The sequence below is a fragment of the Agelaius tricolor genome, unplaced genomic scaffold (genome assembly GCF_023055355.1).
Source record: "Agelaius tricolor isolate 1412-34295 unplaced genomic scaffold, bAgeTri1.0.p SCAF_2, whole genome shotgun sequence".
Classification (NCBI taxonomy): Eukaryota; Metazoa; Chordata; class Aves; order Passeriformes; family Icteridae; genus Agelaius; species Agelaius tricolor.
Window position 1 is genome coordinate 6,843,190 of NW_027269262.1, and position 27,482 is coordinate 6,870,671.

General features: G+C 42.2%; 1 protein-coding gene across 16 annotated transcripts in view; it reads right to left on the reverse strand.

Annotated features, from left to right (window-relative positions):
* ATXN1 (ataxin 1) overlaps positions 1–27,482 on the reverse strand; it is a 247,998-nt gene that overhangs the window by 83,613 nt on the left and 136,903 nt on the right. For all 16 annotated transcript variants that reach the window (XM_071451448.1, XM_071451520.1, XM_071451476.1 and 13 more), the window contains one exon: positions 8,494–8,617. The gene's annotated coding sequence lies outside the window, so the exon portion shown is untranslated. The remainder of the gene's footprint in view (positions 1–8,493; positions 8,618–27,482) is intronic.

The following is a 27,482-nucleotide window of genomic DNA, read 5'->3' on the forward strand; positions in this document are numbered from 1 at the left end:
CTATCCCTGCACTCATTTCATTCTGCAAGAACCCCACCTGGGAAGGAAGAAGGGAGAGGTGGAGTGGGAAAAGAACAGCTAATTAGCAAGGTTTCATGATCTAATTCAACATGCCAGCCCATTTGCCTGTCAGTCCTGCACATGCAAACAGGATGAAAAGTCTAAGTTTTTCACACTATTATTCCTCAGTTTCACCATTTCTGGTTGTCTGCCTTGGTACTTCTGTCCCCTCACACAATGCCCCCAACTCCCTCAGGCTCCAGAGCACCACCTCTAGAACCAGGAAAGTCATTCACATGCAACAGAATGAACGGGACCGAAAACACCCAGCAGGATGTAATTTTTCTGAGAGCAACGACACTATAGGCTATGAGCAGCTCAAGATAGTCCCTACCACATAGTACCTCCACTGCAGTCCCAGCAAGCCACCCAAGGCTGAGTGATGCTTGACAGCCTGTACAGTAAAACTGCAGGCAGTACCTGTGCTGGCTGCACAGCTACTGGCACAGACTGTACAGACACACTTGTTGGACTCTCACCAGCAGCACCCTGCTCAGTCTAATTAGCATAACCAGAGAATATGTAAGGAGAGAAGCAGGGCTAATTAGCCAGAGCAAAGCACCTTGTCAGCTTGGGAATCTCTGCAGAGGGCTTGGATGCACAAATAGATGTACCCATCGTGACTGAGCCTTCCTTACTCCCTGCAGTCAGCAGGTATTTCATTATGCACAAGAACTACTTACTGCTGAAGCAACGTGTCTTGTCATGTGAGAGCAGAGTGGGGTGATTCCTCAGTTCTTAATGCTGCTTTTTTGAAGCAAAGAACTGCAGGGATCTTATATATCAATGTATGATGCTTTCTCCCACTGTGTGTGCTTAGACAGATAATCAACAGCCTTCCTTTGCATGATCTTTTTTGAGGGAAGAGGATCCTCTTATGGTTGCTGTGTATTTGTTTATTTCTATTTCCTTGTATAGCATTCTAGGTAGTTGAAAAGGAGAGGAAGAACACAATGCTGAGAATAGTTTCACTACTTCATTGTACTTTCCCTATCTCAAAATACTCTCCAGATGGAAAGAGTTTATTTGGAAGTAGGCAAGCAGAAGGCTGACTGAAGAAAAGTGATAATTACATTAGAATAATAACAACAAGAAAACCCGGAGCTAATGAAGCCTGACAGCTTCATTTAATTTAAGAAGAGACTTCACCCTATAATGAAGACATATAAAGCTCTACAGCCCTTTCTACGGATGCCATGAGCAGCAGCAGGACTGCTTACTAAGCCAAATCCCTTCAGCTGAACTGGTTTGACTGGTCAATGATAACAAGAAGGAAATGCTTGTACTTATATCTCCTTGACGGCTCTGCAGGCTATCCCTCAGGTTGAATAAAGATAGTTATATAAATGTTTTAATGGTTCTGGTAAAAGTAAAAAGGATCCTGGTGATTTGCACTGGGGAATTAATGGACATGTCTTAACACAGAAATATGTTACAAGGACCTTCCCACTTCAAACAGCAGCAGTACATGACTGAGTGACTAAGAAACATAATTTTGTCTCTTTTCCCCGTAAGAATCTGACTTTTAACAAAGTCGCTTGCAGAGCACAGCTTTACAAAAAAAAAAAAAACAACAAAAACAACAAACAAAAAATACTCCCTTCAAACAATGTCAAATAGGCCAAAACATTTTAACTGTGAATATGAAAAGTGTCAGTTCCTCTAGTGCTCTTCCTGTTGCTCCACCCTGAGTGTCAAACTCCTTTTTACTTCACCAGAGGTTCATGTTACCTGAAATTTCTTTTTGTCACCTATTTGCATCAGAAATGATGAATCAAGCTGTTGAGAAGACAAATTTTATCTGCCAGAGACACAAATTCCTGGGAGCTGAAGGCTTAAAGCACAATTTGCCCACTGCCTCCATTAAGGGCATTTCTGTTGCAAGGAATCTCCACAGCTCTGTTTACAAAGGTACACCTGTCTGGGAAGCCGACCCACATTTTGCCCAGCTTCTTTCAACTGACACAGCTTTTGTAATGTTTTAGCAGGATTCACTGCAGTCCAAATGTTGGAAATGAGACAAAAGTTGCCTGGCACAGAAAACCACAAATAATGTTCCTCCCCTCATCTCATGCAGCCCTCACTCCCCAAACAGATTTCTTCTATTACTAATGCAATAACTTGGTAATAAGTTGCACTACTGCAATAAACTTTATGTGCCATTGTAGGGAGGGTTTTTCTTTTATTTAAAGAGCTGCCAAGAAAACTCATTAGAAATAAATAAAAAACAGCACCTCCGGTTTGCTTAATCTGTCTCTAGTTCTGACACCTCAACAGGAAAAGAAGCTAAAGGCAATCTGTCAACTTGCTTATCTTCTTCCTCTTGACCTTTGTGCCATCAGGTGCCTCTGAAACATTCATCAGTGTCTGTAGCTGGAAGCAGCAAAGCTGATTAACAACAAGAAACATAAAACCCACTAAGAAGGAAACCTGATAACATCAATACACCCAGTTTGAATAAAAGTATCTGATACTCCTTCCCAAAATATGCATCCATGGTCAACATGCCTAGCAGGCTGCAAACAAACCTGAAATAAATATGAATGAACAAGTTGTTCAGAATAATATTCTGCTAGAAAGGGCTTATGATTCCTCTTAACTAACCTACCACTATCAGCAGCCTTTCCTTTTGAATGCATGCTCCAAAGAGAAAATGGGAAAAAAAAACCTCCTCTCTAGGAGAGCTTAATTTATATTCTCTTCTTGCTGCTGCTGCTGCCACAAACATTATCAGCTTTGAGAGAAGCACTGGCAGGTTATGAGATACTGTTAGGGTCACCATGGGCGCAGCAAACCAGCTCCTAAGCAATGCTAACCATCACAGCAGCACGAGAAAGCAGCAGTGAAACACAAGAAGCGTAAGAAAAGTGGAAAGAAATTCTCACAGGCATGAGACACCTGTGTTTTGATCAGCTGCACCCCAGAAACAACCTGCAAATAGCAGGGCAGCTTTCATGCCATGCTATAAACCTGTGAAGGCTGGGCTTGGTTCCCAGTGCTTCTTCTTGGTTTCACTGGAAGTCTCTTGGACCAAGCAGAGTTGCCAACAAGGATCAGAAATTTCTCCAGCTGGCACCACCAAATTAAAGATAAGAAACCAAAAGCTACAGTGCTGAACTACAGGAGATGCTTTTTGTGGTCTCATGGACTACACTGGTACTGTGATCATTAAAGGCATAATTCACCTGCCTGCCTTGCTGCATTTACTCACTCCAATGCACTGTTCACTAGGTCTGCCTGGACTTCTCTAATGCCAAATCATGAAACAAAGCTGACAGAAAAAAGCTGGGGCAGCAGTTAAAGTGACTGCCAAAGAGAAATCTGTTTGCTCAGGCAAAAGCTGTTCTCAGTCCAAACATGGGAGTCATAATCTTACAGCCATTTGCTTGGAAGACAATGAAGGGAAGGCAGAACAGAGTGGGAAACTACAGCTTGTCACAGTAGAGAAGAGAACAATCTTTGTGCCCAGATTTCTTTGCTCTGCAGGGTAAGTTTTACAAAGCTGACAACCAGTAGCAACATGTAGTGGCCTCAGGCATCATGCCTGCCTATCAAAGACTTGGATTTTAGCCCTGGAGAAATTACAGCTTCTCACTTCTCTGGAACCTATACTGGACAAGAAGAAAGCGAGAGAGTAATGAATGACCTAACAAAAATTATTTTAATATATGGTTTGCATACTATAAGCCATAAACTTAGGATTGCAGGGAGAACTGGGAGGAGATACGGAGAAAGGAAACATCATGTAACACCATCGCCACAGAAGATAAAAGACAACCAGCTGGGGCTGCTACAACAGCAAAGTCATCTACTGGAGTGGTAGGGGCTAGCACACTGAATGGAAAGTATGGGTCCAGCAGATAAGCCCTGGAGACAAAAGAGGAAGCTCAGCAGTTCAGGCTGGAAAAGACAGTGAGGAAAAGGTGGCTAAGGAAATCATTGAAGAGTCAGCCAGCAGGAATGTGGAGAAGATAAAGGTAAATCCAAGGAAGCTGCACAGATGTGAATAAAAAAAGGTATTTGGTCTTCTGGAGCACTGGTGGCTTACAGCTTCATCGCTGCACCTCCTTCTGCAGGACTTGAAGCCACCCTGGCCACCTCTCTGCTGGGTGGCAGGTGCAAGCAGGCACAGCCCAGCTCTCGCCTGCTGTCCCTAGGTGTCCATACACTGATCATACAGGGAATCCCCCAACAACAAAACAGCTCAGCTGCTGCCAGCTGCCAAAGCCAGTTTGCCACCCATGCAGTCTGAGGATGGCTGTGGCTTCAAGACCAACAGAGGGGGTGAGCTGACCTGATGCATAGAAACGCCCACTGCCACCACTCACTTTGCATCTGCATAGGCACCCTTGCCCTGCAGGATTTCTGCAGCATCCATTTTAATCCAATGTTCAACAGCTAAAGTAAACTGCCAAACTGAAGGCCCAGAGTTATGGTCAGAGACTTTTTTCTGAGCCCCACAAGAGACTCAAACTGTTTCAGCTTCCTCTCCCAGACGACAGCCTTGAGTTGTTCTCGCCTGGCTGCCGGAAGCCTGTGACATGAAATAAAAGCCAGGAAATATGACTTTCTGAATAAACATTTATTTGGTGAGAAATACTTCTGATTTTTGGCAGAGAAATGGCAGAAACCTGAAGCCCTATGTATAGCATGCCTGCAGAGAGCAATTTCTATTTAAAGGGAAGCTGCAGCTGTCTGTGGCTCTTAATGAAGAATAATGCCTAGGAATAAATTACTGCTGTTTCTGAGAGACATTTCTCAAATTAAAGTGATTCTTCCCTTTTTCCCTCTCACTATAAATACCAAGTGGCATGTACTGGGCTGTTGTTTGGAAGAACGGACACATGCAGCTCAGCTCTTTTCTCAGCAGCCTGGTAATTTCCATAGAAAACCATGGGGTGATTTAGCACATGGATACCAAAGTGACGCAAAAGCAGAGACATCCACAATCATTAAGTCCACGTGTGTCAAAGCTTCCCATAGCTCTTCCAAGGTGTGTACAGAAACCAGGCATCACTTCCAACCATGCCACAAACCCGGTGTGGAGGCTTCAGGCGTGGGAGATGCCACTCACAGAAAACCGCCATGAAAGGTTCGCTGACCTTCCATTTCCATCACTTGCACAAGCCTCCTCCTCCCTGAGGGGCTGCTGCAGCAGCAGGATGGGGAGGCAGAGAAGGTGATGCTCTGGGGAGAGGGTGTGCCTGGGCTGCAGCCAGCCTGGCCAGGCAGCTCAGGAAGCAGCACTGACATCAGCTCCAGGAGCTGTCGCTCCCAGACCCGTCGCAGCTCCACGTGCCAGGAAAAACAGCCGGCAGCCAGGGGGGGGAGTACAGGGGAGATAGGACCCAGGGTAAAGGAAGCAAGGAGGGCCAAGGAACAGAAAAAGAAGGCAGCAGCTCAAAAATGGGATGGAACTGGGGCTAAGCCATGCGCCACCATGGTCCCCCGGGACCCTCTTCAGTCAGCCCTTACAGCAGCAGGTTCCCCACTGAAGGCAGGGCATAGAAAGCCTCTCTGGGCTAGAAGTGGGGATGTTTACTATCCTACCATCTGCAGTTTGCTCAAAATAACAGTTATAGATATGAGATCAACTGAACACGTTTCTGTTATTGACACATACTGGATTTAGAGATTTATTTTCCATTTCCCACAAACTGTGCCAGAGGTTTTCGCATAAGCACAGAAAAAAAAATAATGTGAAGAAATGCCTGCAAGTAAGGAACATGAAGAGTTTATTCATTGCTCCTGTTAGAATGTGTTTGTGTGGCTAGCACTCCAAAAAAGCTGTGGCATATGTTTTCAGGATGGAAAAAAAAACAAACCTCAGGATACCTACATCCTACCAGAAAATGACAAAACCGTATGCTGGAATACACAAGGTACTCCCTGGCAAGAGCAAAGAAGCCTTGTCTTGCTTCTTTTTTGCCCTTACTAAAATAAACGTTCCTCCTTAATGAACCCTCCTGACATCCCTTTCTCTCTCCCCAGAAGTGGAATATGGACTTGATTTGTACGAGGACTGCTATTCCAGAAATGCATTTCATCCAAATGAAGAAAGCAGGAAAAAGGAAGCGAGAAATTTGTACTGTTTAGTAAACAGGCAGTTTCTAGGTGGATACAAGACACTGGTCTCAATTTACTGCACCCCTCCCTCCTCACACCCCCCCTTCCTCTGAAATTTGCCTGGGTGGCAGAAGGAGGCAGCAGAAGGGAAGAGAACAGCTACCACTTGCAGTGGGAAAGGTTTGATCATTTTCCTCACATCTTAACACGATGACACCCTGCGAACAGGGAAGAGGGAGCAATATTTTTCAGTAATTTCACTGTGTGCCAGTATTTCCTTTCAGGAGAAACACTGTACCTCCTCACCTCTGGTATTCTTGTCTCCCTAAGAGGTTAAAGGAAAGAGGAGAGGAGGAGCCTAGCTAACTACCTCCTTCTTGCAGCAGTGTCCTCCGAGCAGAAGCCAGGTGACGAAATACACTCTCAAGGAACTGCTAAAAATCTCTCCATAACCTACAAATGATTCCTCAAAAGGAACCAGTCCTGGATGCCAGGGTAAGAACAACTCTCAAGAACATTTTTTCCCATCCATACCTGGTGAGAAGAATGCTGCTTTTTCTGCAATAACCCAGGCCTCCTGAGTATAATCAGGGTTTTGGCACCACAATAGCAGAACATCACACTGTGCTTTAAAAGGGCTGATTTTAAACCATTTGGGACAGGCCAGAAGGTAATGATCACACTGACAGTATCTTCAACAGATATTCCATCCCCTGCAATGGCTGATGATTGCCTCTTTCAGTTTAACTTGCTGATCTGGCACACCACATACCTTACAGGACCGAGGGGATGCTCTCCTTTGTGTGAGGTGGTGCTGCTGTTGTAATCAGTGGAAGTGATTGCAACATCTTAAACAAACATCTCCTGTTATCCCAACAGCTCTGCATGCTAGGATGGTTGTATTATTGTTATTATTATTATTATTATTATTATTATTATTATTATTATTATTATTATTATTTAAGGCTGTCCTCTCCTGTTCTAGGATGCCAGCATGCAAAGTAAGTTCTTGTGGTTATAAAGAAGCCTTTCAAAGAGTGAGAATAAGCTGATATGGCCATACCACAGGTACATGGACAGTGAGAAGTTCTACATCTTAAGAGACCCCTTATTCATCTTAATGAGTTACTAACTTGGCAGCTTAGTGGTAACTAGTAAGTAACAATTCCAAATGTTGGCTTTGTTAACTATTTCACTGTAGATCAAAGCAGGTGGGAACGGCAAGAGATGATAAAAAATTTTCAGTGTCTTCTCTAGTATTTATTTTGCAACTGGTTTTTGGGAAAGCAGCACCACTTGGATTCTGTCTCAATCTGCTTCCCAAAGCCTGAACCCAAAGGGAAAAGCAGAACAAAGGAGGGCATCCAACTCTGAGGGAGCTAGAAGGCATGCCAGAAAATATATTTATATTTACTACATTAATGGAAAGTGCACAAACTACTTTGCTCCAACTGGAAGAATCTGCAACTTGTTTTATCACTGCTAACATCTTGAAGGACTACTGGGCATAAGAATTAAATACTAACATAAGAATTAAAAACTAACTTGCCTAACTTGGAAATCCCCATGGTTCTTTCTTAAGAAAAAAATAAGGATTATTCTAAAACCTGGCAGGCAGAAAACTCTCGTTTTCCTCTTTTTGTGAGAATGTTTACATTTGATCTGCATGTTTCCCCATTTCAACCCAGAAAAGCAGTGGGCTTCAAGAAAAAAACAATGAACATAAAAATATTCATGCTTTCTCTTTAGCCATCCCTCATGGGAACATTTTCATTAATACCATAGCTGAATCAAGGTCTCAGTTGAGTGACTGTATTTCCCTTAGAAAGGTGTGCTACTCCAGTTCCCATGAACGCAAACTTCTGAGAGGAGCATTTGTACTTGAAATACTTAAACTAATATACAAAACTGACCATCAGGAGTTTGGAATACCAGAAATAACTACAGAAGTAACTACATTTGCATTCCTCTAATTTGAAAGTGGTCAAATAACTTCAACCATTGTGCAAGCATGCATAAAACTCCTGAATCTGACCTGTAGATTCATGGACTGTTAGCCATTGTATTTTTCATTCTTGTTAGGCTACACAGTCACATGGCCTTCCAATGCAGGCTCACACATTTAACTAAAAAGCAATAGCAGTATGACAAATAACTGTAGCACAGTCCAAGGAAAAGAAACCCACCATCCTTCCTTAGATAATACTAGTCTTCCCCTAAACCCATTAAAGAAAAAAAATAGGAGGGAGAGAAATTCAAGTCTTTGATGCTCAGTGCATCACAGGGAAGAGACCAAACACTACAGGGCAGATACTACCTCCCAAAAGACACAATTGAAAGTATTTGTTATCACTGCTAGGAACTCACAACATTCACTTTGTTCTTCTTCAGGGAATTCGGGATTATCCTTTAGCATGAAGATTTTTCAGAAGCTGCTGGACTGTTCACAGGTCCTCACTGGCTTTCCTTTTTCAAATAAAGTAAGGTAGACCTGTAAAACAAAAACAAAACCAAGTAAGAAAGGAAAGCAAGGAACAAAAAGAGGAAAATCCATAGGGCTGTTTAACAAATGAACAATTGACTCCTACATCTCCTTGAAGCAGATGCATTTTTAATGAGCTCCCAAGATCGAAATTCTGGAACAGAGTGAGTGTCTAGGATAGGAAGAGTCATTTGCCCTGTACATATTATCACAAAAAATTAAAAGCCAGTTTAGAATTGCTGAAGCAAATACACAATTAAAATAATTCTTGGATACTTCTGTTGTTGTAAAGAGAAAAAGAAAAAACTACTTGGAGTTGCTGTTTAGAAAAGTGTCTGCAAACAAAATTCACAATGTGCAGAGCAATCCACACAGGAAGATTTTTGTTCTCAATGAACTCCTCCAAGAAAATGCAAACACCTATCCATTTCCATGGTTATCTGCAATATTATAACAGAGGAGTACTGAATCCAAAAATACACACACACACACATTCTTTCTGTTCCTCAGTAGGAAGTATTTTTCATATTTGAGATTTTTAATATTGTGTGGTTCTTTCATTATTTTTTTGGACAAAATTTAATTGTGGACCAACTCTTAATTTATTTATTTTTTTTTACCTACTACACATGGTATCAGACTATCCTCAGCCTTTTTATTGGGGTCTGAGGAAACTGCTGGGTTTCATTTTTATGTGAACCCCACACAGAATACTTAAAATTGAGTGTATATTTCCACAGGCCCCACACTGAACTTTTTTCCTTGAGCCAGGTTCCCATGGTCTCCTTGTGCTTCCCAAATTCTTAGTTTCACTTTGTCCCACCAACATTTCCTACCTCCTTAATGTAAGGCTTCTCAAACATTTCACATGTTACTTCAGGGTTTGTGCACATGGATCCCATCCTACCAGCCTTATGGTAGAATCCATGTCCTCAAATCAAAAACAAGTGCAGGACCAAACTCTACACCTTAGACAAGGCAAACTCTCTTCTCTTGTTGGAGGAAACGAGGCAATCCAGAAAATTATTCATTTGACATATCAAGCATCTGGTTTAGGACAAAATGATTCACTCTCTAGAAAGGTCTGGCTCTCTCCATAAAGCGAGTCTAGACACTGAGCTCAGATGAGATGGCTACATATGAATGCAGATGAATCTCACACTACGTGAAGGCAGGAAACAAGTCAGACAGATGGACAAGTGCAGTTCATGGGTGAAGAGCAGAGGGAAGACAGTGCAGTGATAAAAAAAGTTGCTATTCAAAAGATGTTTACACCTATGACTGTTTAGTTGAACATACAAAGCAACAACAACAAAACCTTCCAAAGCCCAAAGCAGTATCTGCCCAGCTGATCCAGTTTTGGTGGAAGACTGCTCTGGATTTACTGGCTCAGGCTAAGCCTTCATGGAGCAGCATCTGTAAATAGCATCCAGCTGGTTGGGACTTGGGCGGGCACCTGGCAATGATGATGACAGTGACCACTAGTCTCAAGGCACAGGTGTCTTTGACCTCCACTTGATGGACTGTAGCAATGCAAGATACCTGTTACAAAAATCTTCCCAGTTTAAGACACAGCAGTTTCTTTGGAGCTACAACTCCTGTGTGACAACGGCACAGCTACCTCAAGAGCCTTCAGACACCCAGGCCCTGGCTATACTTAAAAGACTTTGGTCAGCAACTTCTCTCCTCTACTAAAGTGGGACTCCACTGCTTATCTGACAGAGAAACCCACCATCAGACATGGTCTCACAAGATTTTTAACTTTAGAAAGCAGGCCAAAGAGAGAAAAATAACACAGACCTATTAAAAAAAACCAAAAAACAAAAAACCCTTGAAACTTTGCTTTAAACCAAACCAATTTATTTTCAAGCCATTTATTTTTTTCTTTAAATTATGAGAATCTCACAATTAAAAAACCTCCATCTCAGCTCAAAATACTCAAACCATTTTGCTTTTAAGTGTTAAAATGAAAGATTTCAGCATTTGCAAATTATTTATGGGATTTTTTTCCCCAATAATTTGGCAACCCTCAGAATTGCAATTTTTAATCCTTATCCCTTGTCATTTAGCATTCAGGGGAAAATCTTCAAATGGAGTCCAAATGACTATGAGAAAATATTTTTTTCCAACAAAAATCAATGGCTTCCAATTACTTTTAGTAAGAGCCGAGAAGTTTACTCCTTGCAAACTCCTGCTTGGATAGACTCCTGAGAGCCTCCCTAGAGAGTCAGCTGTGTGTAACCCTGGGCTGACACCCACCACACTCAGTGACTAAGTCCTTTCACTAACTTCAACAAGTGGGATTAGGATTTTGATTCTGTTCAAGTTAGCAAGGCTCTGACTGCCCAAACCAGGGCTTTGATCACTGAATCAGGAGCAAGGCTGCTTGCTAGCTATGCAGTGACCTTGCTGTCAGCCCAGCACAGTGACACAGGAACAGGCCACAAGCAGCACCTGTGCAACACAGGGCAGTGGTGGTACTCTGGGGCAGATGCCTTCTCCCTGTGCTCACATTTCACAGGAAAGATGACATGAAGCGAGGTAGCTTACACCTCAGGCAAAAAGAGGGGCAAGAGACCTTGTATTTACCACAGGGTGCCTTTGTACCATGCACACAGCCAGTTATTATGGAGCAGATTATGCACTATAAATTCACAAGCTAGTTTAATTTGCTACAACTTGCTCACTTGACCTTACCCATAGGCACTTCACTCTGTGAGAGCCAAGTCATGCCTGCTTGCAAATGTTCCCAGGCACTTTTATGCTTAAGATTTAAAGATAGCATAGCACAAAATTCAGGATGCATGGAGACATGCTGCTTCTTGAAGCACAACCCTCACCTGAAGAGCAGAGCACTCAGTCCCTAACTGGGACAATCTTTTTGCTATGCAGATCTGATGGGCTCTGATGACATGCTCTTCATGGAACATGGAAAACGTAACTTGGAGGGACCAGCAGTGAAAGCTGGTTAGCAGTACAATCAGGTCTTAACCAGACTTTGTGACTGAAGTTTCCACAGGATAACAAATCATTATCACATACACGGTTACCGATCACATCTCCGCTATAAATGGGAAGCGTTACCAAGGAAGCTGTTTTTTCATGGTCCCACAGCATTACGGTTACTCAACTATCACAGCAGAGCCCTGTCTTTGAGAGCTAAAAAGGACACTGTGCTGACAGATTAGAAGTGTAATTGAGACATGAACAGATCTCTAATCAAAGAACATGGAAGTACTTCTCGGGAGTATTTTGAGACTAAAATTGGACCCCAGGGCAATCAACAAATAAGGACTGTAGTACAAGCAAGCAACTGCAAATTGGCAAAACCTGAAAACCAGAAGTTGGCTACATGCAATATCCTGTATTTATTCCAAGAAAAGGTCATGCTCTCCCATTTTGCTTTGAAGATCAGGCAGTGAGAGATTACTGCTTTACTAGTCCTTTCCTGCAGGATTTTAATTGTCATCCTTTGCTCTCTTGCATGACATAATTTGGTTTCCCTAATTCACAAATCAGCATAAGCTAATAAAACTGTTTAAGAGACGGCAGCCTTGTGCCCAAGTTGTTTCGTTGTTCGCTATTATCCCTCAACTAATCCTGCAACTCAAATAAAACCGTAATTCATTTCCTGCTTTATTCTCCCTCTACATGAAATAGTTTCAGACAGGTTCAATCCTGCTTCACCGCAAATGGGAAAGGCGAGGTTTTATCTTCCTGGAACGTGCATGATTTCAATTACCTAATGTGTGTATCATCTATCATGTCAGGAAAGAACTTCGAAATTATTTTCAACAGGTTTAGCTGACTTTACACAATGAGAAAAGATTTTAATGGAAATAAATTTGAAAAAAAGAAAAAAAATTTAAAAAACGGAAACCACAAACCAACCAAGAATTTACTATCTTCTACGTTTCAAGTTAATAAAAGCTTCTCTAAACCAGCCATTCCAAACTTTGCCCATCTAAAAATCTTCTGACATTTTGTCTAGTGTATAAAGGCTGCTGCTGATGTTCTGCTAGTGTAAAAATTACTTGAATCCCAATTACGTCTAAAATTAATGCTATGGTGAAGCAATATCACCTTAGGGCAGAAGAGGTTTTGTTTGCATAAAACAGGCAGCCATCACTCTGATTTCTGTTTAGCATCCATTCCTCATCTGAAGCTTGATCCTCCAAGGCTTTGTCATGTAAACAAACATTTCCCATGGCTTTGCATGTGGTCCACAGTGAAATGCCCAACTTCACAAGGTGTAACACCCACTTTGTGCAGGATGAATAACTGTATCTCGGTGCATGGGAACAGTAAATCAAGTTGTTAGCACTTTGTATATCCCGCGGGTCCTAAACCAGAAAAACAAGATGCAGATCACGGGGCTCAGACAAGGAAGCAATCCATCCTGCCCCACAATTTGTAACAGAGGGAAAAACATTTATGTTGCCTTTCCCAGCTCTGTGAACATGGGACATCCCAGCCCAGCACATCTTTCCTGTGTGAAAAGTATCTCCAACTTACTCAGAGGGAAAATGCAGGACAGGAACATCTACCTGAGAAGAGCACAGAGATGGGAGCAGCACATGGGGCTGAAAGGGCAAGGCTGCAGCTCCAGTGCAGGAGCCACTACTGAAGATGGCCACTGACTGCGCACAGCTAACGTTAGCTGTGAGTCATCTAGAAATCAGTGTCCTGAGATTTAATCTAAAGACCATTATTCATCATTGCTTCACCCACAGCATGTATTTTTCAGGACTTAAGGCTCAGGTAAACCACCCCTCATTTTAGCATCAGCCTATGCAAACAGACTGAGAGCCTTTAGCAGTACTCACTGGATTCATCTGCCTTTCCAAACCTCTTCATCTAGAAACCATGGAAGTAACTCTGCTCTCAGAGCCATCTGCACTGCTCTTGTTACCCATTTCCTACCTCAATACCTTTGAACAAGTGATTGGAAAACAGATGAAGGTTCATCACTGCAGTTGTACTTGGGAAGAAATGCAGAACAGCTCAAGTTCACTCTCTATTTACATGATGTCTAATAACAATACAAACACAAATCTAACTAGGACCTCAGAGACTTTTACACAAATAACAGCAATCACAACCATACTCCTTATTTATACTTCACTAATACCCAGTTTTTACAAAAAGGCATGAGGTTAGCCTGTGCTTCACTTAGTGGGCTCAGTATCCCAGTTCCACGTGATTTTCCCCCATAAAGAGAGTGTAGCATAAGGTATTAAAATAGCAAGCCAAGAGGTGGGCTCTGGTTGCAACACACAATGCCTCCAGGTGAAAACTTAAGAGGAGCTTGTTCAGGTTGTTTTGTCTAAGCAGGAACAGTGCAGAACCACAAGAAGAAAAATACCTCACAAATACCTCCTATCAGACGTCAATGATGTACTTCTTAATAAAAATCCATCACCTTATTCACATCAGCACTCCCTATTTGCCACTTTTTTATGGCTATCAAAGAGCAGGAATACTGGTGGGTGCGAAGGGGGCAGAATTTCAACACAGATCTACATTTCTCTTAGGATGCCAACTTTCTTCATTCTCATATAGAGGTTTAAAGTAAAAACTCTGTGGCCTGCGTGCTTGTAACACAGTCATTTCTACAGGTCTTCTTAGCAGAAGAGATTGAGAAAAGAACGCAAATGGTCCATAATAATTCAAGCTGAGAGCCAGTTATGTTGAAGAGATATAAGCAATAAAAATAACCACTCTGGATGCTTCTGTTACATGACATAAATATTTCTCTTTTTCTTTTATGGAAGCTATTATGCAAAAAATGCAGCTCAGCCCTGAGTGGAGACAATGAGCCTCCTGCATATTTGAAGAACTGCAGCACCATATTAACTTGCTACAGATGACAGCAAGCTCAAGGGCCTTCATAAAATGTACAGACACCTCTCATATGATGGCCACAGCTCTCCTGCAAAGATGGTGTTGAAAGGAGAATCCAAATGACGTGAGTTGCAAACAGCAGCAGCGCCAAAAGCAATGGCTGAGATTCTGTTTAATTGCAGTTATTTTAAGTAGCCAGAGACAAAACCTCCTGAAGAAGATTGTTAATGCTACAACCCAGAAAACCAGAGAAGAGGCTTGATCTCTGGTTAGAGCAGTAATTCCAGGAGATGCCCACAGTACCAACACCCTGGTGCCAGTAAGATTTGAGTTTGGGCCATGGCCTTTGCCTCACTGGACTCAGCCATGGGTGCCCAGAGCTACTCATCTGCTTATTACACAATGTTTTCAGGGAGCAGCTTCCCTGTCTCCTCTACCTGTGCAGCACACAGGGCTGAGGAGGACCTGACTTACACCAGCTGCCAGGGTGGGGGGGCACACACAGGCACATGCACAAACAAAAAATGCCACCACGTAAGCTTGGCTTCCTTAGGGACCAGCTCAGAACGCACCCTTAACCTTCTCCCCACTTCCAGAGCCGCCACGTCTTCTGCACTGCTGATGCAACGTGATATGGAGCTGGAAAACAAAGGCACTATTGACCAACTTTTCTGCAGGATTAAGATGACTATGCTGGCTTACAACAAAGATTTCAATTATTTCGACACCAAGTGCTAAGTAACAGGAACACGGCTTGGCAGTAATTCCAGAGATTACCTGTTGAAACATTAATGACAAATATCTTTTGATGTGGGCTGCTTTATGTGGTGCAAAAGGCAGCGCTGTAATTATACATTTCCTTTCTATGAATCTAGTATTTAACAGTAAAGCATTACTGGGGGGCCTGTGCACGTGTGTGTTTGTGTGTGTTTGTGTGTGTCAGGAAATACTCCACAGCTGAGCCTGCAATTTACCAGGGTGGCTGCACGTAGTAAATCTGCAACAGGGGAGAGCTCAGCCGTTTCATTCATCCTGCACCAAGCAGAGGGCTAAAACAATTGCCACGCTTAAGACAAATGTCAGTGTGAGTCATACCCGCCGGAGCGCAAACATGTTTGCTGTTGGGTGAGTCAGAATATCACATCGTGAATTCACAAATCTTCCTATAAATAATAGTTTCTGAAATTGTTGCATTTCTTTATTACAATGGAATTTTAAGTACGATGCCAAATCTATAAAGGCTTTCCTGACTACAAAGAAAATGGTTTTTCTCGCATTCCCTTTTGCTTCTTATTGCGTGTATCTGCCTACAGTAGTAGGCTGTCTACGGTACCTGAAGTGGTAATTGCATTGATTCACACCCAGGAAAATGCAAGCATGGCTCAAAATAGGTCCAAATGAGAGACAGCCCCTGTCCCCCTGAAAAAAAAATATATAACTAAATATAAGCAGTAGGACCTCCCACTTACTGGATATGCTTTCTACATCTTTTCTGATGCCGTAATTCTGACAAGCTTTAGCATGTTCAGCACTCAGAGGAAAATAACGTCATGCTGGCATGAGACACAGAGCAGCTGAGAAAAGGGGTGAGAAATGCTGGAGAAGTGGTGAGAGAGGCCAGGGCAGCATGGTGCGTGTGAGCAAGAAGGGACTGTGCCTGCACTGTGCTCCACAGTGTGAGCCCCCACAGCTAAAGCACCATCCCTGCTTCAGGGAGCGCTCCGCCTTAATACAGCATGCAGAGACCATTCCTCCCCACAAATACCAACGTACCTGGTAACAAAAGTAACGCACTGTAATGATTGGCAATGATTATCCTTGACTGCCTCTAATTCAAGAAAGTATCTGAATCAGAAGTTATGCAAGTGCTTTTTGAAACTCCAGGATATGACCAAATTGATGCAGGAGAGTCCTGATAAAGATATGTGTCGTGTCTGTAAGTAAGGGGAGGAAAGTGTTTTGGGTAAGGTTTCTGGTGGGGTGTTTCTAACTAGATTTTCAGTTGGGAATTTATTCTCATCTTACATGAAAGGGAATTCATACACATACAAATCTCCTTACATCAAATCAAGACAGTCTTGCTTTCGTCTAATTGTTTTGTGGAATAACCACTCAGAAGTTCATTTCTGTTATCTTTCTCAAACAAAATAAAAGGCCTTTTAGAAAAAAAATTATAGGTAAAACAATTAAATCCTCCTGGGAATGACTTCGTTATGGAAATCAAGTGACAGTTTCTTTTATCTAGCCAAGCAGCAAGTCTGCATTTATAAAAGGCATTCTATGCACGAAGTACAGTGAGTAGGAGGACATGAAAATGCTATTTTTAAACCAGATTTCAGTGTTCCTCCCATACAGATTTCCTGGACTAATAACAGCAACAACAATAATGATAATTAATAATGCCAAAAAAGGAGTATCCTCTTAAAGATGAGTGGCATGTGAGAAAGCAAATTGCAGTTAAGGACTTGTAAGATTTAGGGACAAATGTAGGGTCCTTTCAAATAAACTGGCATTGTGCCATGAATTTCACAGGATTTGAGATTTTCCCCCTAAATTTCATACTGCAATTTTTTTTTCAAAAAAAGGCAATAAATTAACATTATGTGTAGCATATGCTGCATGTCTACCATTTGTTTTCTTGCAGCAATTGTTATTTTCAGAAACACCACTAAATGATAAGTTAACTGCGGAGCTGTTGCTATCACTGTGTCTGTGTAAGTGACCATGGCAGCTTTTGGAGCTGGGGAAGAAAGGGAAAAAAGCCCTGAGAAAATCCAGGGCCAAGCAATGTTTTCAAATGCAACAAGTATAAGGGTATGATACAGACTTTGACCCAAAGCTTAAAAGAAGACACTGTAAAGATCCTTTTCTGCTTTGCTGACCTCTGGACCTGTCTCTCAGAACACTCACAGAGCAAAGAAGTTGAATTAACAAACACAGAGAAAGCGTGGGTCAAATCCTTCCTCTCTGCCAGGAATACCTGTCTCCACCACATCTGGAGTACAATTTTCCAAGCACAGAAGTTAGCCACAACTACCAGAAGATTGTTACTCAGTTGTGCTATTGTCTACCAGTGGCAATTAGAATAACCAAGAACACAAACAAGGATAATAAAAATGAGTGAAAGTGAGCAGGCAGTAACAAAATGCCTGGGACACCGAGGTGCAACGTGAAACCCGCTGGAGCACTGGCACTTGAGAGTAACCCAGCATTAGGAAGCCCCCATTTCCCATGAGATGAGAGCAAGGCAGAGAAATCTCACTTGCTGCCTGTCCCTCTCTTACACTCAGCAGCTCTAACACAGACACACTCTGTAGTCTGGCACTGACTCATGTTTCAAACTTGGGAGCACCCCCAAGACACACACCTGCACACAACCCCTGCTCATCCCCTGCCTCATGCTGGTGCCATGAGGTACCAACCTTGTCCAAGTATTTTCATCCATGTTTTTAATCCAGTGCAAACCCCTCAACAGCAGTAGCATGAAATGTGGAGGAGCAGTCTTGGCATGCTACCAACCCAGTGAAAAATCCCCCACCTAGCTAAATCAGGTACGGTCTGTTTCTGAAAGATATTATTTAAGGAGCATTCAGGGTATGTTTGGAAGCACTTCCACTCTCTCACTCTCCTACAAGACAAATCTTCATGTCATTAACCTTTATTTGCCTTTTAAACAGTAAAATGTAAGTCTGTTAAACCACAGAGTTCCAATTTGATATTTTGATCATCTCCATCTGCTTAATGGGAAATATGCAGTGGTAAGAGAGGAAAAAAATAGGTATGACTGGAATAAGTTAGTGCCGTTTTCCTTTTTTGTCCAATGCTTGCTGCCAAACATGCTTGCTGCTGGTCATTTGCCTCGCTCACTGCCAGCAAGTGCTCAGCTAGGCACGTCACCAATATTTAACCCTCAATAAAATTAAATCACAGTAATGCTTTGCACTCATTTAGGGTTTTACATACCACAACCACAGTGAAAAAATTAACTGCACGCTCTGTAACACACCTGCAAGGTAAATTGAGTATTGTTATTCATACCTTATGCAAAAGAGAATTTCACTGGAGATGGGATAATTGACCTGCCCAAAGCTATGCAACACAGGTGCTCCTGTTTCTTGGTTCTCTCTCTATGCCAACAGACCAGTTTCAGCCTTTTCTGAAATTCAGAGTGAGTTCTGTCTTCATTTCTGCATCTTTCTGCTGCTGAGGGAAAGCAGGGAGCAGGTTTCTGTACCCAGTGGTATGAGTGGTACATGGGTGCTGTGAGAGTGGTTCCTAGCTGTATTGCCTGTGGTGGACCAGAATCAACAGGACTGCAGCACTGATGTTTCTACTTCCCTATGGTAAGCAAGAATTAGCTGCAGAAAATTATTTGACCTATATTTGGTCTACAATAATTTACTAATAATTTGATAAAAGGTACATTAGAAGCCTTTTTCACATAAGACTACCAAGCTACCAAGTTTTTGCTTATCTGGAAGTCTTCTAGTACTGCAAGGAGCACAGTAGAGGACTCAGCAGTGTACCACACACTGCTCCTCATACTCACTCTCTCTTCCCCTCAACAGTAAAAAAGGGTAGGACTAAACAAATAAAAGTTTCATCCCAGACAAATGATGGCAGGGCAGGAGCAGTGCCCACTGCCAGCTCCTGTGAGCTGCAGCCACTCCTGCTCACTGTCACATGGCAGAAAACACCACACTGAGCTTGCCTTCAGCCAGCACTGGTGTACTGAATGGACCTGAACTGAGGTGAAAACCCTCACATGTCACAGGCTGGACAACAGATTCATGTAGGCAGAGATCCTGTTACAACACCAGCTGTTCCTCCTGCACCACAACCAACAGCCACAGGGTAGGTGAGACCCAACCACACTCACTGCATTAGAAATTAAAGGGTTTTTCCTGTAAAAGATCTGTAAGCTTATGTGCAGTGACATGATTAAAGCAGAAATGTTAACTACCAGCCCTACCAGTGGATGCAATCGTCCCAGTTCGAAAGAGGGAAAAGCTCATCCCCGTTCACAGACCAAGTAAGCCCTACCTTTGATCAAAGCAGTTAAGACTGGAAAAGCACTTGAACACACTGATCAGCTCCTAAGCTAGGACAAGGCTTAAGTAGAGGGGTTTATCTCTCACAACCTCTCACTTTTAACCACGTTTGGTTGGGTCAGGGCCAACTTGGCGTAACCAGATCCTCAGCCCGAGCTGCAGGTTTTGATTGCCCTCAAACTGTAGCTCAAGCCAAAGCCTCTTTAGCTATCTCACCTAAGAGCACTGCCACCCCTGCAGATCAGCAGATGAGCTCCATAGTTTAAGTGGATTAGCTGTGCTGAACAACCTTGCTACATTCAGTTCCCCTGCTTAGTGCTCCAGCTTCTGTCAGCAGTCATCTTTTCTACAGCTACTCCAGGAGGTTTTGCTGCAGAGGACAGAGCCAGGCTAAGGAAAAGTTTACGCTGTCCCCAGGCTACAGGAGAAAGACAAGCTTGGAGGCTGGGCTCTGTGGGCTCCTCAAGGAGCTCAGTGAGCCAGTTGTGCTCTCAGAAGATCATCCCCTCCCACACCCTCTCTGGCACCAGAGTTTGGGGTTGGCTTCCCACTACATTGTGTGACTAGGATGAAAAATATAAGTTTAACACACCATATACCACCTTGTCAGGACTTACGAAAAATCCTCAGCAGTGGCACACAGCAGAGCAGTGCATAAACCACCACAGGAACAGGACGCCCCCCTTGTACCACCTATCTTAGTCTGGAGGAACAGCCTCTGCCATGTCTCAGCAGCTACAAACCTCTGCTCCTGTAAACCTCCCAATTTCCCATGTACACCATTATCCTTCTCTCAGCCACTCCTCCCAAAGGCAGCAGGCAGAAGTGCTGCTAACAGCATAATCAGTGTGAAGTTGTAACAGTGTGGGGGAATGTGGCAATTCATGGAAAATGTCTTCGACCAAAAGGCAATTAGCAGTGAGTCTAAATGCAGCAGCAGAAGGGAGTGGTTTCCTAACAAAACAAGCCCTGTTAAAAAAACCAAAAAAAACTTTAATAATACTTGCTTTCCTCAAACAAACAGCATTCTCAGGACATTGAAAGCATGAGGAAAAAATACCTCTGTGAAGCTTTCTGTAAAGATTATTCTTTACAGACACATTTGGCAGCCCTTTCAGCTCTGTCTCCTAATGCTATTGAGTATAACTATGTTAAGTTAATAAGCAAAGCCACTCAAAGGGTTTTTTTGAGGTTTTCTAGGCCAAGAGAGGAAGCAGTGCAATAGGAAAGTTTTCAGAAGTGGGAGTTGTGCCTGCCTTGCTTCTAATTGTAGTGAAACTGTCAACATCTGTGTTGTGTTTCAAGACTTTACACTTCAAAATCATTCCCTCTGTGCTTTGAATTGCTATACTTTTAAGCTAACTACTTCTGAAAGTGCTGTTTAAGAAATGACATCTTCAACCACATTTAACATTAAGAATAAATCTAAATTTGCAAAGTCTCATTGGGTCCCTGCAAAAGTGTAGTTTTTTATTGTACTTGACAGCCAATCTCTTGGAAAGTATCTGTGCAGAAATTTAGTTTAAATTACTTCATATCAAGACATTTAAGAGAAAATGAGGGGTTGCTACAAGTTAAAAATAATTATGCTCTTTTTACCTTAGATAAAAAAATCACCAACATTCAAGCAGCAAACAGCATCAAAACCAATTAGTAACCTAACAGCCTACCTCTGTGCAGGCATGTATTAATTGTATTTCAGAATCATCTCCAAACACACGTGGCTAGAACAACTGAACACGGCTGACTTGCTTTCTCCCTTGTAAACCACCAAAAGTGGAAGCAGGTTCAGGAACTATGGTGAGAAGTACAGGCCCTAACTGCCTCTGGAAGGGTGTTCTCTGCCAAACTGCAGGGAACTGAGGGAACTTTGAGCTTTCCAAGCACTCCTGCACACATTTGAATATCAGGGTAATTAGAAGGCCATGCTCCTTTCATGCTGTCATGAAACACAGAATATTTATGTTGCTTCAGCTTTAATGATTTTAAAATATGGAAGATCATTTCAGTAGAGTCAAAGCAGAATCAGTAATGCTCAGATATATTTACACTCTGCTGCTCAGTGTGGTAAAACTAATTCACAGTAAAGGCTTACTGTTAAATTCTTCGGGAGACAGAATAGGCAAGTAAGCAGCTCAGAACGTGCAGGCTCAGTCAGCTCAGTCAGGAAGAGCTATTTTCTACCTAGTGTGACAGTACCCAGCACAAGGAGGCCCCAAAAATGACTCCACTTCCCAAGTAATACTTTCACCAAGCAGAAAATTATACTGTACCTTGTGGGGCTGAACAACTTTGAAGTATTATCTTGAGGTCTGCCAAAGCTGTTCCAGATGCCAGCTTCAATTTAAACCTATCTATTTTTCATATCCTTCTCCCAGACTGCCGTCTCCCCAGTTTAAAGGAGGACAGCACATTACTTAATCTGCAGAAAAAAGCTTCTACCATTGCTTGGAAATGACACCCCTCCATAGCATTTGGAAATCACACTGCTCACCTTGCAAGGAAGTCCCACCCCACTCCTTGCTCACCACATGATGGATGCTTGGCTTAGGCCAAGCTGAGGGGCTACAAACAAACTCCTGCATTGGCACTGGTTATTTCTGCACTTGAGAAGGAGGGGTATGTGGCCTTCCCTCTGCATTCTGCTCATCATCATTTCTCCATGCATGGATATGATTCCTCTGCACCTCTTCCCAAACTATTAAAAAAAAAAACCAAAAAATCAAACCAAAACAAAAAAACAAAACACTCCCCCCACTCCCCAAAAACAATCAAACAAACAAAAAACAGAAACCAAAAACCATAACCCGACAGGAGCAATGATGGCAGAGAGACTTCTACTCCCAGACTCCAGCACCAGCTCAGGCAAGAAGTGAGGAAATATAGCCCTATCACAAGGGAAACAGCTGAGCTATTGCAAATAACAGCAACCCTTTTGACTTCACCAGAAAGTGCCCAACCCAGTACTAGTTTCCAAGAGGAAAGGCTGCCCTCCACTTACCATGTAGAGTGCAGAAGAGCTGGATCAGCTTCTCAAATATCCCTGGTTTGCCACAGCAACCCAGCAAACATTGCCATCTAATCATTCCCATAGTACACTAATCCCTTCCTGGCTTGGCAGAAGGTGAGTACAAAGTTTTTGCTAATCTTGTATTTATAGTAATTTCCCCCTCCCTGTCACATCATGTGAATCATCCCTGTTTCCAAGCATCAAAGAGTTAATGGAAGAAAGAACCACCCTACCATGTGCTTCACTCAAGGGTAAGTGGACTGGCCAGCTACCAAGGCAGATTGTTAAAGACTGCACCGGGCTCCTGATTTTTTTTTTCTCTAAACAGTAATAACGTAAGGATTGAATGTGGACATAAATGTAAACCTAGACCACATCTGCTGATAAAGCAAAGTCTTTGTACTTGCGCAACTGCCATTAACTGTACACAAAATACTTAAATTTCATTAATTCTTCTACATTCAAAAGCTGACCTGCAGGCTGCCCGAGGCAGCCAATGTGAACTGCAGGCTCAGCAGAATTGCACATTAAAGACAGAAGGGAAACAGATTATAATACAAAATCAGACTGCTAGGAAAGTGAATAATTTGTGCAACTGTTTAACACTCAGAGCATTTCAGGCACACTTTACCACACCAGATTATAGCACAGCTCTGGTGGTTCTCTTCTGAAAGACAGCTTAACAGGTTTGTTAGGTTTGTGTTATTTGCCCCTTTCATCACAGGCATGAACAAAACTGGCACCTTCAGGACTCTGTCATATTCCACTATTAAACTTTTCTTTTGAATTAATTGAAGGTACTCTGCTATTTGAAGATTTCTCCCTTCCCATAATTGCATTAATAGCTTGGAGCAGAGTGTACATGCATATGCAAAACATTTCTTACCAAATACCTCTCAGGGAACTTCAGATGTGCATCTTTGCCCTAAGTGTTCACGCTTCTTCTAATAAGATAGCCTTGAAGCAGTATTCTAATTCTAACTTATTTTTTGTGAGATACTTCCACCTTGCAGTCATACCTGTCAGACATGGAATGTGGAGCTCCCTTCGTTAACTATTACCAAAACATTTGAAGGTTTCTCCATTGCCCATCAGGTATAAGCAGCTAGCATCTATCTAATAGGACTCCATCTCTAGACAGTTTCATTTTGAATGACATAAATTACCTTGGGCCAGCTTATTTCCATGTTGATTCATGTTCTGCTCTGCTGTGACCTCTAAGGAGAACAACTCAGGGACTCATCTGTCTCAAAGCCGTTTGTCTCCTGTTTTAGCTCCCTTCCTATTTCAAATCTAGTATAACTGACCTATAGGCATGAAATCCACTCAGGGATGTGACTGCTGACCCTTTCTACAGTTTGTAAAACATGGTTATTTACATGATCATTATTAACAAGAGGAAAATATTTTAATTTGCTAGCAAATTCAATTTTCACATCTATGAGCAACACAATCATGTCTACAAATAGATGTTTACTCTTACATGCCAAGCTTGGAGACACAAAACATGATGTATTCCTTAACTGTCCCTACGGCATCTACATCTAATACTGCAATCTCAAATTATGCAGAAGTCTGTGGTAACCCAGTCTGTTTTCAGTTATCCAGTACCTTTTCAGTTCATGAATAGTTTAATTTAAAAAAAAAGGGGGTGGGGGGGAGCTTATGATAAAAATTCATACCCAGACAGATTTCAAAGAACTAACAGTGTAGGAAGGTGCACAGTAGATCATGCTCAGAGTACTTCATGCAAAAATATAAATCAAGAATTTTTGGTGCTTCCATTCAGGGTTGCTTAAATTTGTGATTCACGTGGGAAGCCATTGCTAACAACAACAATAACAACAACAAATGTCTCTGCAACAAAAATGTAGAAACTAGAGTTGAAACTTTGGGTTGAGAAGTACAGTGACTTTGCACAGGAATTGCACACACCCCATCTACTGGCTTTTCAGAAGACTGAGAATTTTAACAGCAGCAAGGCAAGATTACCTTGCACTGGAATTATTTACTAAGCCATGTCTGTGAGATTAGTGCTTGATGAAAGTACAGGAGACCATCACCTATCCCAGAAGAACCACAAAGCAATCCAGAACTGACAAAACTGTTCAGAGCCTACCACGGTAGAAATAGAGGTCACAGGCTAAAAAAAGTAACCCAAATCATCACAGCACCTTGTACATTGTGACAGAAACCTAATAAAGAATCAGAGAAAATGTTCCAGCTGACAAAGGTATTGGTTTTGCTGAGTCCCTGCTGTGAGGCCTGCCTTGCTGCCTTTAAGGCCAGGGGCAGGGGTAACATCCAGCAGAACAGATAAAGGCAGCAAACGTTCACCCACCCACAGCAGAGACTTCAGTCAGTGGCTGTTGTGCCACCTCTGCAGCACCCAGGGAGCACAGCCATTGTAATTTTTAATTCAAGAGAGTTGCATGCCATGTCATTAGAAGAATTCACAACAAACTTCAGTCACTGAGTCACAAATGGAACTCAAGTTATGCGCTGTCAATCAGGATGTTTGATTGTGGCAAATCAAATTATCTGCTTGCCTCTGCTGAAAGCTTCCCAAAGCCAGTGCAATCTCCCACTCCTCTAGTAGAGTCTGCAGTGCCTTGGTAGCAGATGGTGAAAGCACTGAGAGTAAATCCAGCCGCTGAGAACACGGATAGTTTTGCCACTGGAGTGTCAAATTGTGACGCTTCTTTTCCCAATTAATTAGTAATGTTAATCTATCCACGCTGCCTCACAAATGTTACCAGCCAGTGTCTGCCTGTTCATTTCTAACTCCATAATTGCAGGCAAGGGCTCATAGAAGTGGCCAACAGCCACCACAATGTCAGTCTATGGTCTTAGGAGACTACATTTAAATCTGTCAATACACTCTTTATATTAAACTTGCATAACAGGTTGGCTGTTACTGACAGTTGTGTGAAATATAAGGTGGTGCATGATCTAGATTAGGGGGATTTTCAATGCCTCTTCACTTTTCACCCTGGATTTCAAATTAGTTTCTTTACCAGTGAAGAAACGAATTCTTTACCACTGGTTTCTTTTACCAGTGCCCTGTCACACAGACAAATAATGGCCACAATTTCTAGTAAAAGCCAAAATCACAGAAATTTTATTGCATATAGGGTCAGAGATGTTTTGAAAACAAACTTTTCAATTATCTATGAAGTTTGGAGGAACTCAGTGTTACAGAAAGAAAATTAATTTTTTCCTTCACTTGCTACTGTCCTCCTCACAGACCAAAGCCTGCTCTTGCATCCAGTGTGACTTCAGCAGAGTGGACTGGGTTCAGAGCGATGTAATGTACTAAATGTTCAGTTTTCAAACAACAGATCAAGTTTTGTTTTAAAATGTTGTCTTTACTCAGAGCATTTTAAACCAACTGATAAGAGGCTACCATTGCTGCTCACCCTTTCTTTCCATTTTCTGAGCAAAAGTTGTGAAGGCACGATATTGTCTTAAGATGTACACCAGCCAAGGGGAGTACAGTGATGTGAAACTGGTATTTGTGTTTTGTCACTACCAGCAAAGGTGTGTCTGCACAAAGCTGTGGTAACTGTCAGCAGCTTAAAGCAATTTAGATCTTTGCTTGTTTGTGTGCCAGGCAATCTTAAAGAGCTGCAGAACTCTCTCTTCTAAGCATTAAGATCTCAGTAACTTCAACTATATAAACGCCCCAAATTAAAACGGCATATTCATCAATTTCTAGGAATACACCACAGTTTGGATGACACATTATTCCAGTGCTCAGTTTCTTCTGGACCTGAAGGCATCCTAGAGGTCTTAAAACTCAGCCTTCCTTCAACTAGCTCCAACTGGAGCCAGACCAAGCATTCAGCACTGGCACCAGACCCACTGCAGTGCCAGACCACGTTAAGCCAAGAGCTGTGGAGGTGTTTTTAGGAACCCTTGCAGAAGGCACCTCTGCCAACAAGGTTCAAGAAGGTTTCTGCTGGTGACTTGAGAAGACATACTGAATGTCAATTGGCATGTTTATCTTCTTTAAACACTGAGCTTCCTTTCTAACATCTAATAGGGCAGATTACTGGTTTAATACTAATGGAAACTGATCAAAAGACCCTAGATTATTTGGCTGGCTTAACTTAAAAACTTTTCCTGCTCCAGTTTCCATGCAAAATATATCTGAGTATTCCTATGAATGGAGAGCCTATCAACTAATCATTTAAGGAGATGAGGAAAACTACCTTTGATACTGAGTTATGGATAAAAATGCCAAAAACCTCCCAGACCAACTAAAGGATGCGCTCCACAAATTTTCACAAGGACTACTTTGGAAAATAAAACCTAGAGAAGCATACTATATAAGGCTATTTGAAAATTCTATTCCTTATCTACAAAAGTTCTCAGTTGCCATCATGGTTCATTTGTTTAGGGACAAAAGTAGCTGGCAAACTAGAGTAAAAAAGAAAGAACAAGTAAACACTGGCATTCTAAGTGTTCTCTGTAACTGAAAATAAACAGCAGTGGTCAAGTGAAAACTGACCAGCTCTCTATCCATACTGCCAGCTGGGAGCAACTTGGATCAAGGCTATCAACCCATTTAAATGCAGAAATGCTTTCATGATTTCAAGGCAGAACGAATATTTCTTTTTGTCTGCACACTTTTTAGAAGACATGAACAGTAACTTCAGAACAGAACATAGATGCCTGTTAACAAAGCCAATAACAATTATTGCTATGTCTAAGAATCAACAAAAAAAACCACCAGTGTATTCCAAAGGCATTCGCTCACAAAGCAAACTCACTCCACACAAGCCCCAGCACAGAAACGTGATAGTATCTCATGATTTATGTTCTCTCAGCAGGTTGTACCGGGTCCTCCAGATTCCATGCTTGCCTTTGAAAGCAATTAAGTTTCTTGCACTTCTGGGAGCGACAAAAGCTCTCACTATGAAAACCTGCATGCTGCACTCGTGCTGAGTCTGCAGCTTGGCAGACT